Below are 8,647 nucleotides of genomic sequence, written 5' to 3'. Positions count from 1 at the left end.
TCACAGACACCCCAAAAAAAACCCCACCGGACAAGGTCCTGCCCACCAGAAAGACAAGATCCATCCTCGTCCACCAGAACACAGGCACCAGTCCCCTCCACAAGGAAGCCTACACAACCCACTGAACGAACCTTACTCACTGGGGGCAGACACCAAAAACAACGGGAACTACGAAACTGCAGCCTGTGAAAAGGAGACCCCAAACACAGTAAGTTAAGCAAAAGGAGAAGACAGAGAAATACACAGCAGATGAAGGAGGAAGGTAAAAACTCGCCAGACCAAACAAGTGAAGAGGAAATAGGTAGTCTACCTGAAAAATAACTCAGAGTAATGATAGTAAAGATGATCCAAAATCTTGGAAATAGAATGGAGAAAACACAAGAAACGTTTAACAAGGACTTAGAAGAACTAAACAGCAAACAAACAGTGATGAACAACACAATAAATGAAATTAAAAATTATCTAGAAGGAATCAATAGCAGAATAACTGAGGCATAAGAACAGATAAGTGACCTGGAAGAAAAAATAGTGGAAATAACTGCCACAGAGCAGAATAAAGAAAAAAGAATGAAAAGAATTGAAGACAGTCTCAGAGACCTCTGGGACAACATTAAATGCACCAACATTCGAATTATAGTGGTCCTAGAAGAAGAAGAGAAAAAGAAAGGGACTGAGAAAATATTTGAAGAGATTATAGTTGAAAATTTCCCTAATATGGAAAAGGAAATAGACAAACAAGTACAGGAAAAACAGAGAGTCCCATACAGGATAAATCCAAGGAGAAACACACCAAGACACATGTTAAAAAACTATCAAAATTAAATACAAAGAAAAAATATTTAGGGGGCTGGAAAAGCAGGCGCTGGGCTTAGACCCAGAGTGGCTGCCGTGGCTCGGGCTGCCCAGGCTGTAGGTGTCTTTAAAATATATATATATATATATTTAAAGCAGCAAGGGAAAAGCAACAAATAACACACAAGGGAATCCCCATAATGTTAACAGCTGATCTTGCAGCAGAAACTCTGCAAGCCAGAAAGGAGTGGCAGGACATATTTAAAGTGATGAAAGGGAAAAACCTACAGCCAAGATTACTCTACCCAGCAAGGATCTCATTCAGGTTTGATGGAGAAATCAAAAGCTTTACAGACAAGCAAAAGCTAAGAGAATTCAGCACCACCAAACCAGCTTTACAACAAATGCTAAAGGAACTTCTCTAGGCAGGAAACACCAGAGAAGGAGAAGACCTACAAAAACAAATCCAAAACGATTAAGAAAATGGTAATAGGAACATACATGTCGATAATTACCTTCAATGTAAATGGATTAAATGCTCCAACCAAAAGACATAGACTGGCTGAATGGATACAAAAACAAGACCCATCTATATGTTGCCTACAAGAGACCAGCTTCAGACCTAGGGACACATAAAGACTGAAAGTGAGGGTATGGAAAAAGATATTCCACACAAATGGAAATCAAAAGAAAGCTGGAGGAGCAATTCTTATAACAGACAAAATATACTTTAAAATAAAGACTACTACAAGAGACAAAGAAGGACACTACATAATGATCAAGGGATCAACCCAAGAAGAAGATATAAGAATTGTAAATATTTATGCATCCAACATAGGAGCACCTCAATACATAAGGCAACTGCTAACAGCCATAAAAGAGGAAATCAACAGTAACACAACAACAGTAGGGGACTTTAACACCCCACTTTCACCAATGGACAGATCAACCAAAATGAAAATAAATAAGGAAACACAAGCTTTAAATGACACATTAAACAAGATGGACTTAATTGCTATTGATAGGACATTCTATACAAAAGCAACAGAATACACTTTCTTCTCAAGTGGTCATGGAACATTCTCCAGGATAGATCATATCTTGGGTCACAAATCAAGCCTTGGTAAATTTTTAAAAATTGAAATAATATCAAGTACCTTTTCCAACCACAGTGCTCAGAGACCAGATATCAATTACAGAAAAAAAAAACTGTAAAAAATACAAACACATGGAGGCTAAACAATACACTATGAAATAACCAAGAGAACACTGAAGAAATCAAAGAGAAAATCAAAAAATACCTAGAAACAAATGACAATGAAAACACGATGACCCAAAACCTATGGGATGCAACAAAAGCAGTTCTAAGAGGGAAGTTTATAGCAATAAAATCCTATCTCAAGAAACAAGAAAAATCTCACATAAACAACCTAAACATACACCTAAAGCAATTAGAGAAAAAAGAACAAAAAAAACCCAAGGTGAGTAGAAGGAGAGAAATCATAAGGATCAGACCAGAAATAAATGAAAAAGAAATGAAGGAAACAATAGTAAAGATCAATAAAACAAACTAAAAGCTGGTTCTTTGAGAAGATAAACAAAATTGATAACCCATTAACCAGACTCATCAAGAAAAAAAGGGAAAAGACTCAAATCAATAGAATTAGAAATGAAAAAGGAGAAGTAACAACTGACACTTCAGAAATACAAAGGATCATGAGAGGTTACTACAAGCAACTATATGCCAATAAAATGGACAACCTGGAAGAAATGGACAAATTCTTGGTAAAGCACAACCTTCCGAGACTGAACCAGGAATAAATAGAAAATATAAACTGACCAATCACAAGCATTGAAATGGAAACTGTGATTAAAAATCCTCTAACAAACAAAAGCACAGGTCCAGATGGCTTCACAGGCGAATTCTATCAAACATTTAGAGAAGAGCTAGCGCCTATCACTCTCAAACTCTTCTAAAATATAGCAGAGGGAGGAACACTCCCCAACTCATTCTACGAGGCCACCATCACCCTGATACCAAACCAGACAAAGATGTCACAAAGAAAGAAAACTACAGGCCAATATCACTGTTGAACATAGATGCAAAAATCCTCAACAAAATACTAGCAAACAGAATCCAACAGCCATTAAAAGGATCATACACCATGATCAAGTGGGGTTTATCACCAGAATGTAAGGATTCTTCAATATACCCAAATCAATCAATGTGATTAACCATATTAACAAATTGAAGGAGAAAAACCATATGATCATCTCAATAGATGCAGAAAAAGCTTTCAACAAAATTCAACATCCATTTATGATAAAAAACCTCCAGAAAGTGGGCATAGAGGGAACTTACTTCAACATAATAAAGGCCATATATGACAAACCCACAGCAAACATCATTCTCAATGGTGAAAAACTGAAACCATTTCCACTAAGATCAGGAACAAGACAAGGTTTCCCACTCTCAACACTATTATTCAACATAGTTTTGCAATTTTTAGCCACAGAAATCAGAGAAGAAAAAGAAAAGGAATCCAAATTGGAAAAGAAGAAGTAAAATTGTCACTGTTTGTAGATGACATGATACTGTACCTAGAGAATCCTAAACATGCTACCAGAAAACTACTAGAGCTAATCAATGAATTTGGTAAAGTAGCAGGATAGAAAATTAATGCACAGAAATCTCTTGCATTCCTATATACTAATGATGAAAAATCTGAAAGAGAAATTAAGGAAACACTCCCATTTACCACTGCAACAAAAAGAATAAAATATCTAGGAATAAACCTACCTAATGAGACAAAAGACCTGTATGCAGAAAACTATAAGACACTGATGAGAGAAATTAAAGATCATACAGATGGAGAGATATACTACGTTCTTGGACTGGAAGAATCAACATTGTGAAAATGACTCTACTACCCAAAGCAATCTATAGATTCAATGCAATCCCTATCAAACTACCAATGACATTTTTCACAGAACTAGAACAAAAAATTTCACAATTTGTATGGAAATACAAAAGACCACGAATAGCCAAAACAATCTTGAGAAGGAAAAGCGGAGCTGGAGGAGTCAGGCTCTCTGACTTCGGACTATACTACAAAGCTACAGTAATCAAGACAGTATGGTACTGGCACAAAAACAGAAATATAGATCAATGGAACTGGATATAAAGCCCAGAGATAAACCCACACACATATGGTCACCTTATCTTTGATAAAGGAGGCAAGAATATACAATGGAGAAAAGACAGCCTCTTCAATAAGTGGTGCTGGGAAAACTGGACAGCTACATGTAAAAGAAAGAAATTAGAACACTCCCTAACACCATACACAAAAATAAACTCAAAATGGATTAAATACCTAAATGTAAGGCCAGACACTATAAACTCTTAGAGGAAAGCATAGGCAGAACACTCTATGACATAAATCACAGCAAGATCCTTTTTGACCCACCTCCTAGAAAAATGGAAATAAAAATAAAAATAAACAAATGGGACCTAATGAAACTCAAAAGCTTTTGCACAGCAAAGGAAACCATAAACAAGATGAAAAGACAACCCTCAGAATGGGAGAAAATATTTGCAAATGAAGCAACTGACCAAGGATTAATCTCCAAGGTATACAAGCAGCTCATGCAGCTCAATATCAAAAAAACCAACAATCCTATCCAAAAACGGGCAGAAGACCTAAATAGACATTTCTCCAAAGAGGATATACAGATTGCCAACAAACACATGAAAAGATGCTCAATATCACTAATCATTAGAGAAATGCAAATCAGAACTACCATGAGATATCACCTCACACCAGTCAGAATGGCCATCATCAAAAAATCTACAAAGAATAAATGTTGGAGAGGGTGTGGAGAAAGGGAACCCTCTTGCACTGTTGGTGGGAATGTAAATTGGTACAGCCACTATGGAGAACAGTATGGAGGTTCCTTTAAAAACTAAAAATAGAACTACCATATGACCCAGCAATCCCACTACTGGGCATATACCCTGAGAAAACCATAATTCAAAAAGAGTCATGTACCACAACGCTCATTGCAGCACTCTTTACAATAGCCAGGAGATGGAAGCAACCTAAGTGTCCATCAACAGATGAATGGATACAGAAAATGTGGCACATATATACAATGGAACATTACTCAGCCATAAAAACAAATGAAATTCAGTTATTTGTAGTGAGGTGGATGGATCTAGAGAGTGTCACACAGAGTGAAGTAAGTCAGAAAGAGAAAAATAAATACCGTATGCTAACACATATATATGGAATCTAAAAAAAAAAAAAAAAAAATGTTTCTGAAGAACCTAGGGACAGGACAGGAATAAAGACACAGATGTAGAGAATGGACTTGAGGACATGGGGAGGAGGAAGGGGAAGCTGGGACGAAGTGAGAGAGTGGCATGAACATAGATACACTAGCAAATGTAAAATAGCTAGCTAGTGGAAGTAGCTGCATAGCACAGGGAGATCAGCTCTGTGCATTGTGACCACCTAGAGGGGTGTGATAGGGAGAGTGGGAGGGAGACACAAGAGGGAGGGGATATGGGGATATATGTATATGTAGAGCTGACTCACTTTGTTATATAGCAGAAATTAACACACCATTGTAAAGTAATTATACTCCAATAAAGATGTTAAAAAAAAAAACAAAACTCATGGGGGACTTGCCTGATGGCGCAGTGGTTAAGAATCCGTCTGCCTATGCAGGGGACACGGGTTCGAGCCCTGGTCTGGGAGGATCCCACATGCCGTAGAGCAACTAAGTCTGTGTGCCACAACTACTGAACCTGCACTCTAGAGCCCATGAGCCACAACTACTGAAGCCCCTGAGCCTAGAGCCCGTGTTCCGCAACAAGAGAAGCCACCGCAATGAGAAGCCCGCACATCACAATGAAGAGTAGCCCCCTGCTCGCCACAACTAGAGAAAGTCCGCACAGCAACGAAGACCCAATGCTGCCATAAATTAATTAATTAATTAATTTTTTTAAAAAGGTGTTTTAATTTACTTCCTGCCGTTAAATGCTACTTTATTATATAAGGTCTTGATCCTAAGGACATAAAATGTAGCCAAGCATTTATCTGTTCAGCTAGTTCATCTTTGTCAAGCAAAAGTACCCTCTAAATTGTATAATGTCTCAAAGCTACAATTATGATAAATGTGCCAAAAAAGCATACAAAATTACTGGCTGAAATGAGTTACAATCTGGGTAAAGTTAAACTGAAAATAGACTTTATTGATTTTAATTTTAATAAAGAGCATTTTTTTTTGTTGTATCCAAGATACTATTACAAAAGTGAATTAAAAATAAAGACATTCCATACAACAATTAAGCCACATCTCATTAAAATTCAACCTTCTTTTTCATTATAAAAGAATACTAACTCAATATTTTTTGTATGTGGAGAGAAGACATAAATTAGACGTAAACAGTATTTCTGTTCATTACACTTTTCAAAGTTCCAACTATTAATAATGAGACTGCCAAGTGTCAGAATGTTCTCTTAAACTGGAAAGCCTGGCATCAAGCATTCTGTCTCTGGGAAACAAATTAAGAAAATACTTGACTTATACATGCCGAGTTTTCTTTTTTGTCTTCCTAATTGAGTGAGGTATATTACAATCATGTTGTGGCATGATTCTTGCTTTCTGGGCTTTGCCTTACATTATCATTTGGAAACTACAATTAGCAGAGCATTTCTCTTCAACACAGTTCAGAGGGATTTTCTCAGAAACGATTTTAATGTGGTTTAATAATCAGGCTGTACACAGATATGTAAATTATGAAATGATTTACTTCTAAAATTATTTGATTCATGATTGTGTTGCTCTTCTAATTTTATGCAGAAACGTTAAGGTTATCTTGACATATGACCAATCATGTAGAAAGATATGCCACTGGATATGAACCAGTGATTACAACAAATGGACAAATGAGTTAGTACAAAGTGAACAGAGCAAATTTTGAGGTACAGTCCTCTTGAGTGATGAAATTTTTTTTTAATTTAAATATTAAAAATAAAATATGTAAGTAATCCAAAATCTAATGTAAAGTGTAAGGCATATATATATTTTTGTTAATAACTGGGTAAGAGTAACAGTGAATTGATTTGCATACAATTTTTCTGACATGAAAAATATTTATCAGGTGACTCACTTTTGTTGAAATGATTTGGAATCATTACCAATAAACTTAATTTGGCCTATTTCTCTATATTTTATGATGACTCCCTCAAGAGATAACTTTCTCTTCACACATTGGGAAGTGGGTTTCTTACTTAGCCTCTTCATTCAAGTATGAATATATCTTTACAAAACAATAAACACAGGCGTACAATAAAAATGTGCATACACTTTGCAAGAAAATTATTCTCTTACAGAAACTACAGAGAATACTGGGGTTTGGTTTTGTTTTTCTGCTCCAACTGTAAATCCATGTTCTCTTCCCTGGATTTCAAATTCCTGAACTGTTCCTCACTGCAGGCAATGTGAAGATACTCTGGCTGTAACATCTGTCCTACACTGCTTGCCATTGCCTGTCTGACTGATGGGCAGATGGCCTCTTATTCCCCCCATGAATACTCCCTTAGAAAAAGATGACTTTCCCCTTCCCTATAGTGTCTTTTTTACTGAATGTACTCCTTTCCTCCTTCCCTTCCTCTTTTCCTATCTTCTGTATGTTTTTCTTTCCTTCTCTCATCCTTTTATCCTTTCTTTGATTTTGTACTTATTGAATGCCAGCTACGTGCTAAGTGGTAGATAAAGGAATATGATCATGAAGAAGAGACTGTGGGGAGCCCAACAAGTAAGCACAAAATTCCCATATTGTGATAAAAGCAGGCAGAGTGTGCTCTGAGAGCAGCTCAAAGGAGTGGTACATAAACAAGTCTTTGTGAGTCGGAAAATACATCACCAAAGTGTTTTATACCCTGAAACCAGAAGATGGGCAGGAGTTATCCCATCAATTGCTACAACATATTTCTTGTCCAAGTGTCTTTCATTAATCAGCCAGGTCAAGACTACTTCTCTAACGCTGTCTTAAATACTGAGCCAGAAATCTCATTTCAATTAGGGACTGGGGAAACTAGAATTCCATTCCAAAAAAAACACCTAAGTCTCCAATACCTTTTCTGTTTATAAAATTGTGATTTTGTCTCTTTCTTCACAATATTTGATGTTCTAGTCTTTTCTTAATGTCCTCTCAGTCCACCCTTCAGTTTCTTTATCAGTATCATGATCAACAGTATCATCCCTAATATTATTACTGTATTGGATTTACATCTCCAAAGTTTGAAGCCTTTATTTAAATACATATTTCCCTAGGAAACTGTCTGGACATTAATTGATTGATAGATCAAATACACATTTTTCTTTTCCTACCTGATGGTAATTTCTTATCTGACAGGTACATTATATTGTTCAAGAGGGGAGGGAGAAGAAAATAAAGTTACAGAAAACATAACAGAGTTTGAAACACTTAGCTTATTTAGATGAAACCAATGATGAGACCTATTCAGCAGAGACTTTTTAATGTCAACTACATCCATATCTTATTTGTTCAGCTCCCAAAATACTATCAGTATTTTAACTCAGCCATTTAGTGAGAACTACAATCATATTTTAATCCTCTTAAGGCCTGATTTTAAACTGTTTCTGCCTTTTTATCTGTGTTATTAAGTTCGAGAGAATTTCAGAGACAAATTATACAGCTAAACATGTTTAAATTAATTAACATATTTTAGAGAGTCTTGTATCTTGTGTTTATTGCTGAACTTGCAAAAACAATTTTTCAACGATGAATTAACTATTTGATCATTAAAAATTGTGGGGGGGA

Source organism: Balaenoptera borealis, assembly GCF_965194805.1.
Source record: "Balaenoptera borealis genome assembly, chromosome: 13".
NCBI classification, from domain to species: Eukaryota; Metazoa; Chordata; class Mammalia; order Artiodactyla; family Balaenopteridae; genus Balaenoptera; species Balaenoptera borealis.
This window is presented reverse-complemented; position numbering follows the sequence as displayed.